Genomic DNA, 22100 nt, shown 5'->3' with positions numbered 1-22100 from the left:
CTGAAACCGAAAATTTCGAATATTATGTTACGAGACCCTGGATATTAGTGCAATCGTCTGTGTTAAATGGCTTCCTCTGGCATTGCCCCAGTAGGGAAAGGGATTGGTGAACAGTGAGTTGTGTTGTTCCTGCCAGGTGGACGTGGAAATCCACGTTCCCTACTTGGCATCTGTTGACACACAGGTAAAAGTAAGAAGAGGTCTCTACCTCACTGCTGGATGGAGACAGAAGTTCTGGCTCCCCACGGGGCCACCACGGATAGCTCCCTCAAGTAGAAGGTCAGAGTGCCCCACTGATATTCCCCACAGGGCCTGGTTACCACTGAAGGTGGAGAGAGCTTCCTCTGATGCCACTCCAGTGGGGAAACGGAGGAGAGCCTGGTCTCTGCCAGGCGGGGGTGAATGTCCAAGCTCCCCCTTCCCAACCCCATGATGACAGTGTAGAGAAGCTTGTTAACTCTGCAGATGGAAGTCCGAGCTCCCTGCTCAGTCTTCTCAGACACCATCCTGGGGTGGGAGAAGTCAGTAGATGGGGATGATGTAACACTCGGCTGGAGCATCTGCCCACCTTATCACATTTGCCACCACACACACCCTCAGCAGAGCTGTGAAAACACTGGCCAGGGAGCTGTTTACGCTTTATCTCATTTAGCTGTCACACCCACCGCGTGGAGCAGGCAGTAGGTTAGTGCTCTCTATTCTCACAGACGGGGAACTAGAAGCAGGGAAGCTGAGTAACTTGAGCAAAGTCAGTTGGGGTCGACAGCAGAATTCTCAGCTGGGTCTGTGTGATTCTCATTCTCTTGCTTTTTAGCCCCCACGTCTTATTGTTGATGGAATTCCGGTTGGAGGGAATGAGGGCCCTTTGGGGAAATGAGTTTGCAGAGGTCAGAAGGAAGGACCTGGAAAAAAGCTAGCGAACGTTTCCAGGAGAGGCGTGGGTGAACAGCAGACCTGCATGGTTCCAGGGGACACCTGGGGAGGCAACCCGTGGCGTTTCATGGAGGGAGCTGGGATTCCAGAATTGGAGAAACCTGGGTTCAAACCCAGACTCCACACTGATCCCCCCGATGGCAGGAGTTCGGGCGAGTTGTCGAAGCCCTCCAAGCTTCTGTTTTCACATCTGTACAGCAGGAGGATGACGGTATCTCCTTGGAAGCTTCCCAACGGGTACAGCGAGGCACTGTCCATGAAATGCCTGGGCTGTGCCAGGCCACAGGAGATGGCAAATAGGTGCTGGCTGTTGATTTTATTTGCTAGTTCTCTAGAAAGTGGCAGGGACTACGACCCAGAAACTTTCGATGACTGGAGGACGACACCGGGCTACATGGCAGGGGCAGCCCAGAGCTTGTCCGGAAGCAGGGAGGCCTCGCAGAGCCCAGAACCTCATCGGAGACCATTTGCAGGGGCCAGGACGGTGGGACGGAGTGCCTTCTGACCTGGAGAGGTCGCTTCCAGTCTTTGCTCCGGCAGTGGTGGTGGCTCCGGCGAAGGGAAGAAGCATCAGTTTCTGTTGGCTCTCAGACACTCCAGCTGTCGTCTTCGGGAATGTGTTTCTCCACCCCAGAGGGAAGTGGATGACTGAGAAGGGAGGCGAGCGGTTAGGCTGGGCCTTGCAAACTCTAGCCCGTTAGCTCCGGTGTGCTGGCCATGGACCCCAAGCCAAGGCCAGCGTCACGGCAGGTTATGGCGCACTGCACGCCCACTGCACCAATGAGATGTATTTGCAAACTTAATATAAACAGATTACATTTCTTATCCTAATGTGGCTGTTGGCTAAGTGCCCGTGAATTTTAGCCCCCGAGAGGAAAACGATTGCTTAAGCCGAGCGTTCACTACTTTTACTTTCCATACACGGCTCGGGGCTCCTTCCGGGCACCCGTTCACGCCCAACACACGCAGACACACGCACACGTCCACGTGGGCCGCCACGCACGTGCCTTCACAGGGACAGGCCAGTCGTGCACTCGCTGACCCCCTTTCTGCTGGCTGCAGACTGTGGCAATATTCTGGCTTTGGGGGAAAAAGTCCTCTCCATGCCACCGTACATTTTCACATTCAATACACACTCTGGCTTCGGCTTCCAGATTCTTCTTCCTACCCAACCCCCCCCCCCCAGATGAATACTTTAATAGCCCACTCTATCAGTCAGTGTCCAACATGCCTTTTACATGGGGAGGGGAAGGCCGAGGAAAGGAGGTCATTTCCCTGAGGTCCCTATAGACTCAGCGAGTGACAGAGGTTCTCCGGAGCCACCACAAGCACCATCACCATTGTGAGGGGACCCTTTCGGCCACCTCGACCGGCTCCTTGAGGCTGACCGGAAGTGGTTATTGGAGATTCTAAGATCCAGCCATGCCAGACACAGAGGAGCCATGGGCAGTGGGACTTGGGCTCATTCCCATCAGCGGCGTGCAAGTGATTTCGTAAGAGACAGTCAGGTGTGGGCTTGCACACCATTCCCTCCCTGCCTCTCCCAAATCCCACCCCTCCTGTCCATGTTTATAATCCCTCCCTCCTACCCTGTCTCTGTCTCTCCTTCTTCCTTTCAGAAAGTCCTCGCTCGTCTTTCCCTTTCCTCACGCTGGCAGCCAAGCTTATGCCCCGCACGGGCCTACAGAATTCTTTCCTCCCGAGCCAAGGAAGTGGGCACAAAACAATGTCCAGGCTGCGCCCGTCGGGGGCCCCACATCAAAGATGCAGGAAACAACTGTTTCCCTGTCTCCTGACGGTCAGCGGCATAGCCCTCCAGGCAGCGTCTCTGCCCAGGGAAACAGCCCCGGCTGCCCCCACCCAGACGTTCAGATCCTACGGGGCAGGGGGCCAATTTCTCTGGCCCTTTCTCTGTGGAAAAAGTGCAAGACGCAGACCAGTTCAGGAAGGCGATTCTAGTCAGACCACGGAGCAGATGGGAACGACTCCAGGGGGATGCCTGCGTGTGTCAGGTGTCTGTGCGGTCCTGGCACACACACGGGCACACCCACGCGTGCACATTCACGGCATTCACGCACGCACCCACACAGGCGCGCGCAGGGAGGCCCATCCACGGGGATGTTGCCCTGGGCCTCTCACTTGGCCCGCTGTCAGCTCAGAGCAGTCTCTCTGCCTGGTGGCTTGTAGGAGTGACCAGCCTCCCCTCAAATTGTCTGCACTCGCACCCATCTGACAGCCAGCCTCCCGTCAGGCCCAGGGGAGGGCCTAGCGAGACGCACACCCTTCCAGAAGGGCCAGGAGCGCCTCCCGCCGGAGAGTTCCCTCCAAACATTCACGGGCAGCTGGCCAGGCCCTTGGGTGCCAAGATGACACCCATCCTTCACAGAGTGACAGCTGGACACTTGCTCCTGCCAGCCCCCTCTGCCACACTATCGGCGTCCCCGTCCCAGGAGCCAAGCAGCCCAATGCCAAGGCCGAGCATACCAGGGGCTTGCACCAGGATGTCACCCGCAACCGCTGTGATTCAAAAGACAGGACTCTGGGGCCAGAAACTTGGGTGTGGTGACCCCGTGTCAGAGTTCAGAGCCACAGTGCTGTGTCCCTGGCAGGAGGGGCGTCCCCCCCCCCCTTCTCGGGGTCCAGTGTCAGGAGAGCTCATTTTTAACTGGGGTGGGGCAAGAAGGGTGAATTACGGAGTTTTGTTTTATTTTATTTTTAAAGTTGATCCATCTTTGAGACAGAGGGAGAGAGAGAGAGAGACAGAGCTCAAGCAGGGGAGGGGCAGAGAGAGAGACAGAGACACAGAATCCAAAGGAGGCTCCAGGCTCTGAGCTGTCAGCACAGAGCCCGACGCGGGGCTCAAACTCACGGACCGCGAGATCGTGACCTGAGCCGAAGTCGGACGCTCAACTGACTGGCCCACCCAGGAGCCCCCCTAGTTTATTTAACCAGTTGCAGAATGTTAGATATTTGGGTCGTGTCCAGTCTTTGGCAAATACAGACAATGCTGCCTTAGGTGTACCCTTAAGTGTGCACTTCACTCACACACCTGTGAGAGCATGCGCAGACGACTTCTCAGAGACCGAGGTCCCAGGGAAAGGGAGATGTGCCTTTGTCGTTTGGATAGATATCGCCAAATCGCCCTCCCCCAAAGCCACTATTTCACAAACAGCTAGGATGGATCAGAGCACCTGTTTCCAAATGCGTATTTGAACATGGCACGTGATCAAAATGTGAGAGCCTGAACAGTGACAAATAGTATCTTGGTGTAACTGTATTTTTCTTCTCGTTAATGATGCTGAGCGTTTCTTCAAATGCTTCAGGGCTGTCTGTTTCCCATTCCTACAGCTCGTCAATTCATGTCCTTTGCCCATTTTCTATCTGTTGGCCTTTTATTGATGTATGAGTCTTTATATATTAGGGAGAGTTGCCCTTAGTGATGTTAATCAAAACAGTTTCCCCCAGTTTGACATTTGCCTTTTAGGTTTGTTGATGATAGGATCGGTTGGCCATGGAGAGGAAACTCGATTTTTATGTAGTCCTTTTCATCAATTCTTTCTGTTTGGGGGCGTTATGCTTTGTGTTTGGGCTAATACGGCATTCCTCCTTCTGACGTGAAAGGGTAAAAGTTATTATTTTCTCTTAAAACTTTGATGGTTTCGGAGCACCTGAGTGGCTCAGTCAGCTGAGTGTCCGACTTCGGCTCAGGTCACGATCTCATGGTTTGTTAGTTTGAGCCCTGCGTTGGGCTGCCTGCTGTCAGCTGAGAGCCCACTTCAGATCTTCTGTTCCCCTCTCTCTCTCTCTCTCTCTCTCTGCCCTTCCCCTGCTCTCTCTCTCTCTCTCTCAATAAATAAACATTTTTGAAAAAGTTTAAAAAATTTGATGGTTTCATTTTTGTTTTATATTTCAAAAGTTGATCTATGTAGATTTTGTTTGGATAGATCATTAAAGTATGGATTCACCTTTTTTTTTCTTTTCTTTTTGGATGGTCCCCCCATTCTGTCATCCCAATACTGTTTCTTCCCATCCACGTACTAACCAGGCCCGACCCTGCTTAGCTTCCGAGATCAGACGAGATCGGGCGTGTTCAGGGTGATATGGCCGTAGACCCAATACTGTTTCTTGAGCGAGCCACCCTTCCCCACTGACCTGAGATGCCTCACTTCTCCTCTCACAGAGGCCTTGCTTGCAGTTGCCTCTCCTGGGGGCCTTCCACTCTGAGGAGGAGAGATGCTTCTTAATGAGTGAAATGCAGAGGTTCAGAGCCCCAGGCCAGAAAACATCCCCAAAGGCCTTCCTTTTTATGTATGGCTTAAAATACAGAGAAAAATGCTCCTTGCTTTAGAAAACACAACCTTTTCCGTTTGCTTAACTTCTCACCCTTCTCTTATAGGTGGGCCCCCAGTGGTTGGAAGGGGAGCATTCGTGCTGTCCGCCCTGCATAAAAGCTCAGACATTTGGGCTGTAAGGGAAAGAACTTAACGCAGGAAGTAACGGCTGTAAGGGAAAGAACTCAACTTAACGGAGTTGAGAAAGAAATCAACTGGTCAGTGCCTGCAAAGTCCAGGACTGGCTTGACTCTATGACATCAGCAGGACTGGATCTCAATCGCCCCATCGCTCTTGAGGGGGGGGCTCTCCACTAGAGGTGGCTGTGAGCTGGCTGCCGGCAGCTTAGCTCAAAGACTGTCTTCTGAGCAGCCCGGGTGACAGGCATGGGAATGGCATGACGGGACCATCCGCCCATCCTGGACATTGGAACTGGGGCATGGGATGTGCTAGTTAGTGGTTCTGGGTCACTCGCCCACCTCCGGACCAGGCAGCCCACCAAAACGGCGTGAGCTGGTCCTGGAAGGACGCCGGTGCCAGAGAAGGAGGATCAGATCCTGAAAGGTGGTCACAGCAGGTGCACCCCACGCCCCACGCCCTGCTCTTTCCTTGACCTTCTACACCTTGGTTCTTCTTTCCCGGAAGTGTAACATGCAGCTGTTCCCTTGCCTAACTTGCCACCCTGGTCAAATGACTTCACCTCTCCATGCCTCAAACGAAGATGTTGAAAGGACCTTTTGCATGGGGGTTGTTGTGAGAATTCACTAAAATAACAGACCTCAAGCATCTGGCACCTGGTGCCTAGCAACTCACTGCTCATTTGCTCAACGAGGTTAAAAGGTTCTGATTGCTGTGTCCCAGGACAGAAAGACCCCTCCCTCTGCAGCTCCAGGGGCAACTCAGTGCGTTAAAAAAAAAAAAAAGGAGGGGGGGCAACTGGCAGGTGTAAGACAGACAGGAAGAGCAAATAAGAAGTCAAATTACTTCTTCGTAAGACACCTTGATGCCCTAAGGACAGCCTGTTACAAGCGGCCATCACTCTGGGAAAAGAAATTGGGGTCTCAGAAACCAGACCCTTTGAAGAGTAAAGCCTCTCACTTTGGCCAGCCTCTGTGACAATTCTGATTGAACATTGCCCAGAAATAAGTTTTGATGGCACGTGCTTCTCATGCGGATGCTCCCATGTTCGCGGTTTTTTTCTGAATGATCTTTACCAATAAACCTCTCTCGTGTCCTCACCCTATCTCTGTTCTATTTACAGAGCAAGAGAACCCCAATTTTATCCAGGGAGGTAATGTGCCTGACTAAAAGACTACATTTTCCGGGCTCCTTTGCAGTTCACTGTGGCCATGTAACTAATTTCTAACCAATGGGATACAAGCAGAAGTATGGAATTTATAGGAAGGTAAGTTAAAAGGAACTGATTCAATTGCGGGGATATTCTCTTCCTCCTTCATCGGGCCATAGATGGGAGAGCAGGAACTCCTGCAGCCTCCTTGTGACACTGAGAGCAAAAGCCAGAGCTAGGGTTGTGGAACAGAAAGGCAAGAAGAAGAAAGTTCTGTAAGTCTTTTCTATGGGTATGTAAACACTTGTGTTTTATGCTTCTGTCTTTGGAGTTTTCGGCCAAATGCAGCTAAATACAATCCTAGCTTGAAACATGATTCATCCCTCAGCAACCCTTGGCTGATCTTCACCCTCTGGAGAAGAGTAGAAATGCGTGCATGCCAGTATCCTGAATAATCTTGGCCTCCTCAGGACCTGAGAAGGGTTCCCATGGACTTTGGACCCCATGGGGCCTTAGGGTAGGGCCCAGGCTACTTCCCTCCGGTGAAACAAAAACACTTTCTCTTTGCTCTGGGAAGGATTTAAGATGCATTGACCTACCTCATCAAATCTTACAATGCATGTGATTTATTTTTCCGTGCCGGGCCCTGTTGGTTAAAACTGAACCACAATCATTTTACTGAATCGGTAAAGAAAACTTGTGTCAAACGGTAACTTACACCAGACGTGTGATTCTGTTTTGTAACAGTTTACAGTTGACCAATCACTTTCTGTGCATTATCACCACCCACAGAGAGAGAGAGAGAGAGAGAGAGAGAGAGAGAAAAGGGGATGGCTGTATCCGCTGTACTAGAACCTGGGGCTCGGTCACTCTGTCATCTTCAGACCAGCCCTGCCCTGGGTCAGACCAGGTGATGGGGACAAAATTTCACAGAAGTCCTTCCGAGAGTGGTCATGTTTTTAGAATAAGATATTGAAAACATTATCTTGACAGTAAAGTCAAAGCAGATTTTTATCTTCCTTAAGCTGTTTGCTGGTGGTTGCCAAAGGCATAGACACAACAATCCAGTCTCCTAAACTAGAAGGTAAGCGTCCTGTTCAGCATCGTACCAGTATGACACAAATGACAGAAAACTCCGCTCAAACTAGCTTAAACAATCAAGGGGAGGTACTGGCCCGGGACAGTGAAAAATCAGGCAGAGGCTCCGATCTTGGACGAGGCAGTTTCCTGAGTCCCCGAAGCTCCAGTTTTGTACTTCTCCCGTCATAGGATCCCAGAGGCTGTCCCTCCTCTTTCTCTCCACTGCTTGACTACTCGTTCCATGTCCTGTGCCATCCGGGGAGGGCCGCTCTTGCAGGCTCCAGCAGAAGAGAGAGGGCTTCCGTCTCCCGGGAAGCTCGGCCAACGGTCCCTCGGGTGCCATGGGCCCAAAGTCAGGGCAAAGGAACAAGCTAATTGGCTTAAGCCAATGCGAGCCGACCCCTGAAATATGGGGTAAGGGGAATTCGCCCGACTCACATAGCTGGTGACGCTAAAGGGGGGCTTGCCAAAGGAAATTTCGGGACCTAAGCTTTAGGGTAGGGAACGGATATCAGTTGCCCTATTTGTCCGCCTCTGCTATTCACCTTACCAGTCATGTTGACCGGCGTGACCAGTGATGTGTGATCCTTATCGACGATTAATCGGCTCCCACGTGGAAACTTTTCACACAGCCTCCACTCCTGGGGTTAGCTCTGTATCACCGGCTTAGCTTCGTTTTAACCCAGCTTGCACAGAGCTTGTCTCCCGAGAAATTATTTAAATCTCACTAAACTGTAATGAAGCAACTTCTGGGCTAATTGTCCTCTGCTACGGCGAGGGTATCAGAGCAGCAGGATAGAAAGTCTCAGAAATGAATCTGACATCACTTTTCGATGTAAAGTACAATGTTCCTGAGACAATGTCAAACCACCCCTTCCCTACCTTCTGTATGTTGATGGTTGCCCTGGCTCCCTTTCTTTGTCCCATAATTAATCATTCTACAGCTGTCCATCTTAAAAGTTTTTTTTTTTTTTTCAACGTTTATTTATTTTTGGGACAGAGAGAGACAGAGCATGAACGGGAGAGGGGCAGAGAGAGAGAGGGAGACTCAGAATCGGAAACAGGCTCCAGGCTCTGAGCCATCAGCCCAGAGCCTGACGCGGGGCTCGAACTCACGGACCGCGAGATCGTGACCTGGCTGAAGTCGGACGCTTAACCGACTGTGCCACCCAGGCGCCCCTACAGCTGTCCATCTTAAAGAGAAAACAAGAAGCTATCAAATCCAAGCCCCATGCAAAGCAGGAGACCTCTGCATGGATCCCCATGAGAGACCCATGCTTGCTTTCCGGGGGCCAAAATGCCCACCAACATCAAGAGAGGTCCCGAGGGCTCGAGTGTGGCCCCAAGTTCCTTACGTTAGTTAGTCCTAATCTTTTTCTTTAGACGGTAAGGTTATTGAGAGGCAGGTGACGTGCTATTCCAGAGGGCAAAATCGGGACACATCCTGATGTGACATCCATCAAATTTGTGCAGAGAGATGTCACAACCCCCACAAGACCTTGTCCCTTTCAGGCCGCACATGACCATCTTCTCCAATTATTTCATGCACTTCGAGGTTTCCAGCAAATCTAAACACAACGATTGACACTCTCAGGACACAGTTGAGGTTATTTCACTTTGTTTTGACTTTGCTTAGCCTCAATACCATTTTTCCACATTTTTTGGGTCCTAATAGCTTTTTTTCTGTTAAAAAAAAAAAATTGCCGGTAAGCCCACCACTTAGAAATAACCACTAGAAGGAAACAAATCAAAATTTTAGCCATCTTTCTTCTGTACGTAAAATAATATGTGTGTCGGGACGCCTGGGTTGAACAACTGACTCCTGATTTCGGCTCAGGTCATGATCCCTGGGTGGTGGAATCGAGCCCCATGTCAGGGTCCACACTCAGCGTGTGAATTCTCTCTCTCTGAAGATGCTCTCTCTCTCTCTCTCCCTCTGCCTCACTCCCCCATGCACGCTCTCTCTTTCTTTTCTCTCTCTAAAATAAAATCAAAAAAACTTTTTTTTTTTTTTTAATTTTTTTTTTCAACATTTATTTATTTTTTGGGACAGAGAGAGACAGAGCATGAACGGGGGAGGGGCAGAGAGAGAGGGAGACACAGAATTGGAAACAGGCTCCAGGCTCTGAGCCATCAGCCCAGAGCCCGCCCGACGCGGGGCTCGAACTCACGGACCGCGAGATCGTGACCTGGCTGAAGTCGGACGCTTAACCGACTGCGCCACCCAGGCGCCCCCAAAAAAAACTTTTTTTAATGTGTGCACTTTCTTTTACAAATATGAGGCTCGTTACACTTATTTTCATTAAGAAGTAGTCTTTTACAATGTACCTAATGTCTGCTTAGCACTTGGTCTTATAAATGTATCATGACTTATCTAGCCATACCCTGTTTGCTTACCTCTAATTAGAAAAGATTCCTTGAAGTGTCACCACATGGCTAGAGTAATCTCAACCAATCCCCCTGACAGCCTTGTCAGACAGGAATTATGATTATCTTCAGTTTACTGTGCGGAAGGTTAAGTAAACTACTCAGGGAGTGCCAGCGGGGAGACTCTAATCAGCACTCCCACCTACATGGTTGCCCTTGTCCCCGGACCCTTGGATAAATTGTTATCTTTTTTTTTTTTTTTTTTATGCTATCTTGAAAGAGAAATGTTAGCTTACTGCTTTTATTTGCCTGTATCCGGTTGTTTGCAAGTTTGAGCATCTTTTGATTTCTTACGGAACATTTGCATTTCTTTCCCTTCGCGTTGCCTTATCGTGTTTTTGCCCATTTTTCTGTTAGCCTTACGCTAGGCACGCACCTCAGTGATCGTGCAATTCACCCGCTATCTGTCATGTATGTTCCCCGGTTATTTCTGCGCCTTTGAGTTTTGTCATGGTGACTTAGGACGGAGAAACTTTAATATTTCTATATCTGCCAATTATTTTCCTCTGTGACTATTCCCATGAATTTCACCCATAGGAAGTTTTCATCTCTCCCAGGTGCAGATACATGTCTTACTTTTCTTTTCTTTTACAATGTGTTCATTTTCCACATTTAACTCTCTCATCTATCTGGAAATTACTGTTAATTTTCTTCTCGAAAGGTCAACCCAGAAGTGCCCGAATAAGCTTGAGTGGGGTGGCCATACCCATGACCTGTTCCATCACACCAGTACCTGGATGTGCTTGCACAGGACTGTCACTCGTGACACCTGGATGGGCCCCTGCAGGGAGCACACCCAGGCGTTATACTTCCGTGGGTACAGGTTGGCTTTCAGCACTCACGTCCTTTACTGAGATTAATCCCATGGCAACTAAAACTGCCAGACTTTCTTTTGTTCCACGGGTGAGGGTGCAACTTTTAGAGAAACATCTCTACCACTTGCTATAAATTTGGATGTAACCCTTTGATGTAACAGTATCCCTCAAGTAGATGTCATTTGGTCTTCGGCTTTTCATCTTGTTGCATGATTTCCACGTATAGGGTCAGGTGCCTGGAATATACTGGCCGACACCTAGTTCTCTCCCTTGAGAACAGTATTCTACTTCTCGGACCACTCTGTTGCCTTAGCTCTCTTGTGTACTGTTGTTGGACATTCGGGCTATTCCCTGCTCTCATGGTCACATAGGCAGCTGACAAAATAGTTTCTACTCAGCACGTTCTTCTGTGTTTCATTTTTAATTTTCTGTGTTTGTATTGATACGTATTCAGATTCAATTTGTGCTGATGATTTGGCCTCTTATTCCATCCAGTTGAAATGACTTTGTGTCATTCATGATTTGCTTATCTATTGCATTTTGGGGGTGGGCTCTTACACCCATTGTATGATCAAGAAAGACGTTGTACCTCCAAGAGAGGAAGCCTACAGTATGCAGAGAGCAGTTGGTGGGTAAGAATTTGCATCTGTCCCCAACACTGATACTCTTGGCCATGATGCTGCTCTGATGGTTGCCCATCAGTGGCATCAAAGGACGCTCCAAGATACCAACTGCTTTGCTGACATTATTTTAGGTATACAATGCTTACCAGATGCACCTGTTTAACCACAAAAGATTCCTAGTTGTTTGGGGAGACTTGAACCCGTGTTGTCCCTCGCATTCTTTTTGAAATGTTTGCAAGCCACATGGTCTATAATTCTAGACTATTCCCCCGGGGATTGCCATAAAGCAATCTATCCTTTTACGGTGTTTGAGAATGGACAGTTTGCTTAGGGGCTAGCTTCCCAATATTTTTATCAGTGTGCTTCTCCGAGGTCATCTGAGAACCTTCCTCTTTGCCTGGGCTGAAGACTGACTCATTTAGTGTATCCGAGTGTTGTCTCACAGTCCTGGGTTCTACCTTTTTCAAGATCACCTGAAAAACTAGAAAAGCGGGAGGCTAACTTGAAATTGCGGGCCGTCTTTTTTGTCAAGTCTTTACATGTTAGCACTTTCTCCGCGCACAGCCCTATCGCTTTCTTGTGCTCTTCAAGTAGCTTTAAAAAGCCTTGTGAAATCATGGTCCTTTAGTAGGTTTCTGCTTATTCTGGGCGTTAGCCTTCTCGATGCTGTCCTCAGAAGGGCAGTCCCTTCATGCACATTCTCTTTGATTCTGTGCCCCCTTTTCACATTTTAGGCATGCTTCTCTAAAGATCTGAGATCACCAATGACCACCTTTGGTGGCCACATTGGTTGTTTTTTTTTTTTTTTTCTATGTGTTTCCTCTCGTTTTGTTCCTCACTGGGATGAGTCACGTGAATGAGCAGAATTGAGGGTTTTCTCTCAGTCTCTTTCCTCACTCGGTATCTGTGCATTTGGACACTTGAGCCCCAGTCCTTCAGGTTAAGATTGGGTGGCACTAAGGAATTTTGTTTAATCTCTCCGGGCCTTGTTTTCTTTATGCCAGATTGGGGATGATAACAGCATTAACCTCCTGGCGTTGCTATAAGGGAAATAATGCATAGTTAGGTCCTTATTAGTATTATTATCTACCTATTATTGAAACCCTTTGTGGTTACAAGTGATAGAAAGCCAATGCAAACTGGCTTAGACACTAAAAGATTCTATTGGCTCAGAGGATTTTCCCCAAGGGCTTGCCTTCAAGCAGAATCTAAGTCACCCCGGCCTTAGGCATAGCTGAGTTCAGAGGTCTGTTAATGTCACCAAGACCTGAGTCTCTCCATTTGGCTTTGCTGCTGCTTCACATGGAGGCAAGATGGTCGAAGCAGCCCCAGGCCCCTGTCTCCCTTGGGCCCCCAGCCTGGCAGAACCATCCTGTTTCTTGGCTCCTCTTGGAACTGGCCCCATGCCCAGAGCAGTGGAAGCCAAATTCTGAATTGGGGAGATTTGCTTTCCCAAGAGGGAGAGCCCAGGAGCCTTCCTGACCGGGAGTGATTTCACTGACACTCTTGGGCACCTCCTCCACTCTGAAGCTCACAACTAGGACCTTTCAAAGCAGCTCTTTTCCAGCAGGATGGGCCCCCCAGAGTGCAGAAAGATGACCTTGAGCCCTGGACACAAGTCCTTGCTTCTTACTCCCTCCTTGACTTGTCTAGGTATTTTAGGCTTTGACCTACATCTCTGACAGCAGCTAGACTCCTTCCTGGGCTCCACACAGCTTCATCTTGGTGGCTGGGAAGCACCTTTGCCTTTACCCTTTGACCCCCGCCTGTGCCTGCCAGCTGGGTTTTCCACACCTGGCCATTGACCTTGAAGTCACCCTTCTAAGACACGCCTGGCCATTCATGGCGTTTATGGTGTAACACTTCCGTCACATATGGCGCTGGGTACCGTTGGTTTTTTTTTTTTTTTTTTTTTTTTTTTTTTTTAGTAACCGAGAATCCGTGCGCCCTTCCTTTGCACAACTGTGTGTTCCTCTGTGGCGTGGTCTTGACCATCGGGCAGTCCTGGTGGGCGGGGAGTTCAGGTGCTGTCTCCCTGTCTGGAAGCCGAAGGGTGTTGTCCCAGTGCCCTTTCCTGTCCCAGAGCAGAGCTGAGCAGCCTCAGAAGGAGTGACCGCGGCCCATCCCCACCCCGCAGAGGCACCTGACACACTTGTGCTCCCTCCCGGCCTGAACCCCGCGCTCCAGCTCAGAAAACCGCTCTCCTGTGAGCCCCTCGACAACGTCCCGCACATTCCGCTTTTGCTTGAGTCAGCAAGAGTAGTTTCTTTTCAAGAATCCTAGCTGATATTCTTGTGCTGTGCCTCGTCGTTTCTGGTTTTATAGATTTATTTGGGCTTTTTTTGTTGTTGTTGTTAATTCCTCCCTCTGAAGTTTCTGTTTAAACTCTTTCTGGTCACACTGGCAGGTCTCCTGCCGCATGTTCTCAGATTTGGGTTAGTACATCCTGCTTCCTGCCAGGACCCCGCTACTCCGGGGTGGATCTGGGCTGCGGTCCAGCAGACACAATTCTCCACTCTGACACCATCTACATGCCCAGATGTTCCCTCCGTATACTTCCTCCCTCCTCCTTTCACTTCCAAAGTCACGAACTTCAAGTGAAGGGAGAAATGAAAACACCACCTGTACCACCAATGCCTTCAGTTTCCTCCTCAGAACTTCAAAGTGCGTAGAAACGTACTGGATTGAGACTCAAAGGCTCACCGACTACCACCCTTGGAAGAAAAGTTGGAAACCATCACAGGCCTTTGCTCAAGGGCCATCTCTGACCGACGGGCTGTGGCTGGCTGGGTTTCCCACTGGGGCAGGGTAGGAAGGTGTCCTGAGGGATCCACAAGGCCTGCTCGGAAGTTGCAAAGGAAAAGCACAGTGGAGGGGCTGGTGAGTTCCCCTCCCCCAACACCCCCCTCTGCACATTACAAATGAGACTGAAGCACACACGGATCAAGTTGTCTAAACTAGAGAAGAAGCAAGGGCGGTGCTGGGGATAGATTCTAGGTTGTCAGGCCTTTCCTATTTTTTTTTTAAATTAAAAAAAAAATATTTATTTATTTTTGCAAGATAGAGAGACAGACACGGGCAGAGAGAGAGAGAGAGGGAGGCACAGAATGGAAAGCTGGCTCCAGGCTCCGAGCTGTCAGCACAGAGCCAGACACGGGGCTCGAACTCACAGACCATGAGATCATGACCTGAGCCAAAGTTGGATGCTTAACCGACTGAGCCACCCAGGCGCCCCAAGGCCTTTCCTATTAATGACAATGATGTCTCTTTCATGCTGGAGTCCAGTCATATATGAGGTCATCAAGGGCCACTTGCTGATTGCCTGTTATGTGTTCCATACTCAGCCACTTCTGGACACCCTGGCGGGAGCCTGCTATGCCTCTGAGCCTATGGATAATCCTTCTGGAGAACTTTCAACATCCCACTTTCCATGCCCTGGGGCCAGCATGGGCCGGGGGGAGGGGGCAGCGCACAGGATCTCCAGGGTCTGGAGGGCACCCTGGGAGCTCACCCATTAGTTGGGACACTATTAGACTGCAGCCAGCAAATTTCCGGGACCACCGTCCCAACAGAAACATACCCCATTTCATTCCAAGTGGGGAGAAAACAAACGGGCAGGTGAACCTCCCCCAAGTGCTAACGTTCATCACACTTGAGATGGTGAGTCGGATCCAAATCCAGATCTGGCATGACTCATTAGAGCTGGCTGTGGGGAGACGGGGACGGATTGTCTTCACCCTTCCTGTACAGCCAGGTCCTTATTTAAAAGTCCATCCTAGGGGCGCCTGGGTGGCGCAGTCGGTTAAGCGTCCGACTTCAGCCAGGTCACGATCTCGCGGTCCGTGAGTTCGAGCCCCGCGTCGGGCTCTGGGCTAATGGCTCAGAGCCTGGAGCCTGTTTCCGATTCTGTGTCTCCCTCTCTCTCTGCCCCTCGCCCGTTCATGCTCTGTCTCTCTCTGTCCCAAAAATAAAATAAACGTTGAAAAAAAAAAAAAAAAGTCCATCCTATTTAACTGTCAAGGTGGGAAACTTCATAAAAGCCAAAATGCCTAGAAGGAGCAAGGGAGCACGCTCACGGGTGATAAGAAGCAAATAGCTCAGGGAATGGGGCGGCTACCCCGCAAGCATTCACTCCGCAGTCCCCTGGGAGAGGGGCATTGCTCGTGGGCCAGGAGCTCCCGAGTGGAGTTTCCTGATAAGGAATAGAGAATGGCTCTGGGAGAAGCAGTCCATACGGACCTGGGACCCCTAGTCCTCAGTGGCCTTAGTGATGGGTGAGCATCCTGTTTTATTAAAAGCCTGTTGTTGGCAGGGAAAGCCGTCTGCCTGCTGTGTGGGCAGGGGCCCAATATCGCTGCGGGCAATTCCAAGCCAGTACTTCAAGCTGAAATCAAACCAGGAAAGAACAGGACTGTTTTTTAGCTGATGAAGCAGTACTTTTTCTTTCTTTCTTCTCTTTTTTTAACAGTTCTCTCTCGCCTGGCTCCACTGTGTACATTTTGTGTGTGCGGGCATGCATGCGACATTCTTCACCGGGCTGCAGCTGGGGCTCAGTCCTGGATGAGCCCACCCCTACTTGCTCCTCCCTCACCCCCCCTCCTCCCTGCGCTGCCTCACCCCGGTGTCACAGGCCTACCCAGCCCCCAGCCCCTTGGTAGAGGCGGGGAGCAGAGGGAGGCTCAGACTGTGGCCCGAGGTTATTTACAGGGTGGGGGTGGGGGAGGGAAGAGAAATTCACTGCTTTGTTTATCTTCGGAGTCTGGAAACTCTACAGAATTCATCCATTTCCAAGGAAGCCTGCATGTGCAGGCTTCCAAAACGAAAAAATAAAAGGAGATTCACTTCAAAAGAAACTAAGTGAAAAGCTGTTTTCTTTGTGAGCTGATTTGTTTATTATTATTGTATTTTTTTAACATTAGTTGCTGAAAGTAGGCAAAGGGAGTCTTTTGTTTTTTCCATATTTTTATTACATTTTTACTCTCATCCTCTGTTGCCTTATCAGTGAGGAGGGCAAATAATATCTTAAGAGACTGATAGAAGTATGTTCTCAGCTCATCTCACACATAGCTATGGGAAATCGAGGTTCTGCGCAAACGTTTACAATCACGTTTTCTGCTGAGGTTATAGAGGACTGAGAGTCTTCCATTCGTGTTTTCATCAAATTCACTCAAATTGTCCCACTTTTACAGATGAAAAACAGTGTGCTTCAACACAGATCGTTACGACCAGTTTTTAAAATAATAAAAACAATTTTAATATGCTGGATGGTTGTCTGTACATGAGTTCTCTGGGTCTTTTGACAATTTGGAGTGAATGGTGCCCATAGCAAATATAGCATGTTAATTTACTGGCCTCTTTTTAACCCTGCACTCAAACAATAAACTTTTCATGTGGTGCCAAAAAACAGTATATGTTTTGAAAAAAAAAATTTTAAAGACACAGTCAGTGGAGAAAAGGAGATTTCAGAAACAAACGTAAAATGTACTTGAAAATGTGTTACTTCACATGCGAACATTCGATTTCATATATCCTTAAATATAAATATTCGATTTTTAAAGTTTCTATTATTTACCGCATTATATGAATCATTGTACTGATGTAAGCCTAAAATCATGTAAACTTACAAGTGTTGCTATGTATTTTAATATCTTATGGGATTTGTTTATGGGAGTTTCAAAATCTTGGGGAGAGGTAGTCTATGGCGCAAAAAAACAATGGCATGAATCATGTTAAGTCTGATCTACTCTTTTCTAAACTGTGTCTTTTAGGTAAAAGATATATAACAAATTGGATTTTTTTTTTTTTTTCTCCACTCTGATTACTTAAGAGAAACTAAGGGATTATCTTTATGGTGAGGAAAAGGGCACAGAAGGCAGTATTTTTCTTTTTTTAAAGAGGGGCAGGGCTCAGTGTTCTGCTTACTCTGCCTTTGCTGGTAAATTTAAAACATTAACTTCAAGCTTCGATATTGTGCTTTCTTGTGAGTCACTGGGCCAAAAGCCCATCCTATATTGTCAGGCAAGGGTCCAAGATGAGAAATCAGTAAAGCACAGATATAAGAAGTCTTTGCCTGTGCAGCTAAACAATCGTCATGAAGAAAGTTCCATTCTTGCCGTGGAAATCCATTTCTAGATAAATGTAGTTAAAGCTTTTCAGCGCCAGAAGAAAACTTCTGCAAGGAAGAACTCAAAGAAAACCACTTTCCATGCTACAGACAAGTATTAACACTACTGATCAACATTTGGTCCAAGAAAGAAATGATTACCTGTTTCGGCTTTCAAAAGGAATTCAATATCCTGTTGACTACAGAGCGGGCTCAGAGAAATGGGACTACTGAGTAATGCAATCGATCCCTTCCAAGAAGGAGAAAGAGGGTGTAGCTTGGACCACAGGAAGCACCATTGATAATATTTTTTTTCTGTTTCTGGAAAATCAACCGAGAAAGAAAGTATGTCTGAAACATTTAGAAAATAGGCTTGTCCTGCCTCTGGTTCTGGAACGAGATGCCATAGGATCACTTTTCCCTACTCCATTTCTCCGAATACAACTAAATTCCCTGAAAACTATTCAACAGACAATGGTAAAAGAAATCTGAAAGTTGGAAAACAAAACAAAACAAAACAAAACAAAACACGGTGGACTGGAAAGAAACCTCAAGACTTGAGAAGCAACTTTCTGAGTTCCCTGGATTTTCTTTTTATTTCCCATGTACCCTGATCTGGGCACAGGAGGGGCTTGCAATCTGGAATCACCAATAGGCACAGACAAGAAAACAACAACAAAAAACGAAACCCAAGAATATCCTCCTCTCTCTGGTCAAAGTTCAGGAAAGGGAAAATCCAACAGAGGCCCAGTAAGAAGTTCCAGCCCCCACTACAATCCAGGGTCCTTGCAAACAGTCTCATCTGTAGGCAGTGGGGGCGGCAGCAGCAGAAGCAGCAGCAGCAGAAGCAGCAAAGCCCCAAGCAGTTCTGGCCTCTGGTCCACAACTGAGACATCAGCGGGTGGCCTGATCCACCCACAGCAGCAGCAGTGAAGCCCCATGTCTCCCTGGCCTTGACCCAGTAGTGTAAGGAGACCCAGGCCCAGCAGCTACTTCCTGGCTCCCAAGGGTTGCCCAGCAACAGTCTCCTAACATAATAATCACATAAGAAAACAATACAAAGTGATATCTTAAAAAATATAATTAAATCAAAACGGAACTCTAAGAAATGTTCAGGCAACCCACAGAAAGACAAGAACAAAGGAACAGAAGAATGAGAAACAGAAGGAACAAACAGAAAACAAATAATACAACGCCAGACTTAGCCTTAATAGATCGCTAGATACCTTGAATGGAAATGGTCTCAATACACCAATTGAAAGACAGAGATTGGCAGGGTGGATTACAAAACGCGACCCAACTATATGTTGTTTATGAGAAACTCACTACAAATTTAATGACACGAGGAGACTGAAAGCAAGAGAAAGGGAAAAGATATACCAAGCAAGTATTAATCAAAAGCATGAATGGCTATGTTAACATCAGACAACATAGACTGCAGAGCAAAGAAGCTACCATGGGCAAAGAGGATTATTCCGCTAAGAAAAAAATAGCTCTCCTGTGAACCAAATAACAGTTTCAAAATATCGAAGCAAAAACTAAGAAAGCTGAAAGAAAATTAGACAAATCTGCAATTGCCTTTGGGAGCTTCCCAGCCCCGCCCCCACTCCCACCCCCGCTGAGAAACTTTAGGACCACTAAAGAGAAAATTAGACCACCACCACCAACTACAAAGATCTGACTGGCATTTATAGGATGCTCAGTCAACAACCGCAGAACATCTGTCCTTTCAAAGGGCCCATGGAACATTCATCAGGGTAGACTGTATCCTAGATCGTAAAGCGAACCTTAACAAATTCAAAAGAATTAAAATCATAGAGTATGTTGTCTGACCACAATGGAATCAAACTATAAATCAAAACAGGAGGTCAACAGGAAAATTTCCAAATACTTGAAAACTAAACAATAAACTTCTAAATAATTCATGGGTCAAGGAGGTGATCTCAAAGGAAACTTTAAAAATCATAGCACTGAATGAAAATGAAAATATGTTCATTTTCATTTTCATTCAGTGCTATGATTTTTAAAGTTTGTGAGAGGCAGCTAAGGCAATGTTGAAAGGGAAATTTATGGCACTAAAAGCTGCCTTGGAAGACAAAGTATCTCAAATCACTAATCTAAGTTCCTACATCAAAAAATTTACGAAAAGAAGAGCAAAATAAATTCAAAGCAAACAGGGAAAGGAGATAATACGGAGCAGAAATCAATGAAATTGAAAGCTGGAAAATAGAAAAAAACCATTGAAATGCCAAGACGGTTCTTCAGAAAAATAAAATAAAATAAAATAAAATTAGTAACTTCTAGCAAGATTGGCAAAGATAAAAAGGAGACACAGATCCCGATCCCCAATATCAGAATTGCAGGAGATACCACAATAAATTCTGCAACCATTATAATGATAATAAAAAATACTACAAACAACTTTATGGTCATAAATTCAACAACTTAGAAGAAATAAGACGATTCCTCTAACACCACAAACTACCAAAACTTAGCCAAGATGAATTGGATGATCTACTCAGTTCTTTAACTGTTGAAGAAATTGAATGTGCAATTTAAATGCTCCACAAAAGAAATCTTTAGGCCCAGATGGCTTCACTAGAACATTTTACGATTCAAAGAATAATTAATGTTATTTCTATATAATCTCTTCCAGACATACGAAAGGATAAATCACTTCCCACTTCTATATATGAGGCCATCATTGCTCTGATACCAAAACCAACTAAAGACAGTACCCTCCCCCCAAAAACCCTGAAGACTAATATCTCTCATGAACTTAGATGCAAAAATCATCAACCAAATTTAATCAAATCCAACGATGTATATATAAATAGTAAGACACTATGACCAAGAAGCATTTATGCCAGCTATGCGATACTGATTCAATATTTGAAAATCAATCAATGTAATACACCATAGTGACAGGCTAAAGAAGAAAAATCATATGATCATATCAACTGATGCAGAAAAATCATTTACCAAATGCAATTACCATTAATAATGAAAAAACCTGTCCACGCACTAGGAATAGCAAGGAAGTTCTTCGGCCTCATAAAGAATATCTTCTGAACCCTGCATCAAGCATTGTATTTAATGGTGAAAGATTAAATGCATCTAAGATCTGAACAAAGATGTAGAACAAAGCGAAGATGTCTGCTCTAACTACTCTTAGACACAGTATTAGAAGTTCTAACCACTGCAGGGGCGCCTGGGTGGCTCAGTCGGTTGAGCGTCTGACTCCGGCTCAGGTCACGATCTCGCGGTTCATGTCGGGCTCTGTGAGGAGCCTGGAGTCAGCTTCAGATTCTGTGTCTCCCTCTCTCTGCCCCTTCCCTGCTCACGCTCTGTCTCTCTCTGTCTCTCAAAAATGAATAAACGTTTAAAAAAAAAATTAAAAAAAAAAAGAAGTTCTAACTGCTGTAACAAGACAGGAAAAAGAAATCAAAGAATCAGTAAAACTATCTCTGATTGCAAACAGCATGACTGTCTGCATGGAAAATCCCGAGGACTCTGGGACAAATAGCTCGTCCTCCTTGCCTGGGCTGCATCAATCAGGCAGGTATTTGCAGTTGTTCTCAGGGTTTGCCGCAGTAGACAGCAGCAGGGGGACTGAGAGCACAGCATGGGCATGGTAGGCCAGGGGGACACCCCAACTCCCCCACTCTCAGCTGTGTGCCCCCGGACACCTTCCTTGATCTCTCTGAACTTTGGGCCCCTCATCCGAAGTGGGGTTTGATGATAGAATCCAGAGCCTATAGCTGTTGTGAGTATTCAACGAGAGCCGGTGTGCAATTGATCACTCTATACTTGCTGCCCGTCCTGCTACTGTGGCTGCTACTGAATGTGATGATGCCATCTGCTGAGCTGCCCCCAGGCACGGTCACTGAAGCCAAGAGTCCTGAATTCCCCTGTTAGTGGTCCTGTGACTTGTCGACTCACCCAACCATTCTAAGCCTCACTGCTCTCATTTATAAAGTGGGGACAATAACCCCTCTCTCATAGGTTTCTTGTCAAGACCTATGAGGTCTTAAGACCAAGTGGAACAACGCATAAAAGCGTTTTGAGCCCTTGATAATAATAATAATTATAATTAATAATAATAATAATGGCCAGAATTTGTTGAGCACTCCCTGCTCAACACAGATCGCTTTTTGCCTACGACCTTTTACCTAATCCTTATAACGATGAATTGTTAGTCTATGCAGTTTGGGAAACTAAGGCCCCAAGAAGTAATGTGTCCAGAGACTTAATTTGTAAGGGATAGAATCCAAATTCAGACACCCAGAATCTGGCTGGGCTCTCATGCTTTCCAGAGAAAGTAAGCTAGTGAGGACAAGAACAGCTTGGCATGGGGGCTCACTTCCACTGGCAAGATGGGTACGATCTGGTGTGGGAGGCTCAGAGAGCCGTTTGTGACAGGCAGGAGGGGAACCAAGAGTCATCCTTGGCAATGGCCACTGGCTCCAAACTAACAAGCTGTCTGAGAAATGAGGTGCC

General features: G+C 47.3%; 2 long non-coding RNA genes across 9 annotated transcripts in view; both read left to right on the top strand.

Annotated features, from left to right (window-relative positions):
• The window catches only part of LOC147582371 (uncharacterized), a 158421-nt gene that overhangs the window by 124265 nt on the left and 12056 nt on the right, over positions 1 to 22100 (top strand). For 3 of the 8 annotated variants that reach the window (XR_015249053.1, XR_015249049.1, XR_015249047.1), the window contains one exon: positions 6526 to 6669. This is a non-coding gene — a long non-coding RNA (uncharacterized LOC147582371). Of the gene's footprint in view, positions 1 to 6525; positions 6670 to 7577; positions 7637 to 14140; positions 15270 to 15965; positions 16761 to 22100 lie in introns of those variants that run through there. The other 5 variants (XR_015249051.1, XR_015249048.1, XR_015249052.1 and 2 more) reach the window with 4 other exon arrangements.
• Positions 8057 to 9636, top strand: LOC147582372 (uncharacterized). Its single transcript, XR_015249055.1, has 2 exons — positions 8057 to 8591; positions 8833 to 9636. It is a non-coding gene; the product is annotated as an uncharacterized LOC147582372 (long non-coding RNA).

This window comes from Puma concolor, chromosome A3 (genome assembly GCF_028749965.1).
Source record: "Puma concolor isolate L17-30 chromosome A3, mPumCon1.1.hap2, whole genome shotgun sequence".
Classification (NCBI taxonomy): Eukaryota; Metazoa; Chordata; class Mammalia; order Carnivora; family Felidae; genus Puma; species Puma concolor.
Note: the sequence above shows the minus strand (reverse complement) of the source record. Positions and strands in the feature narration are given on the sequence as shown.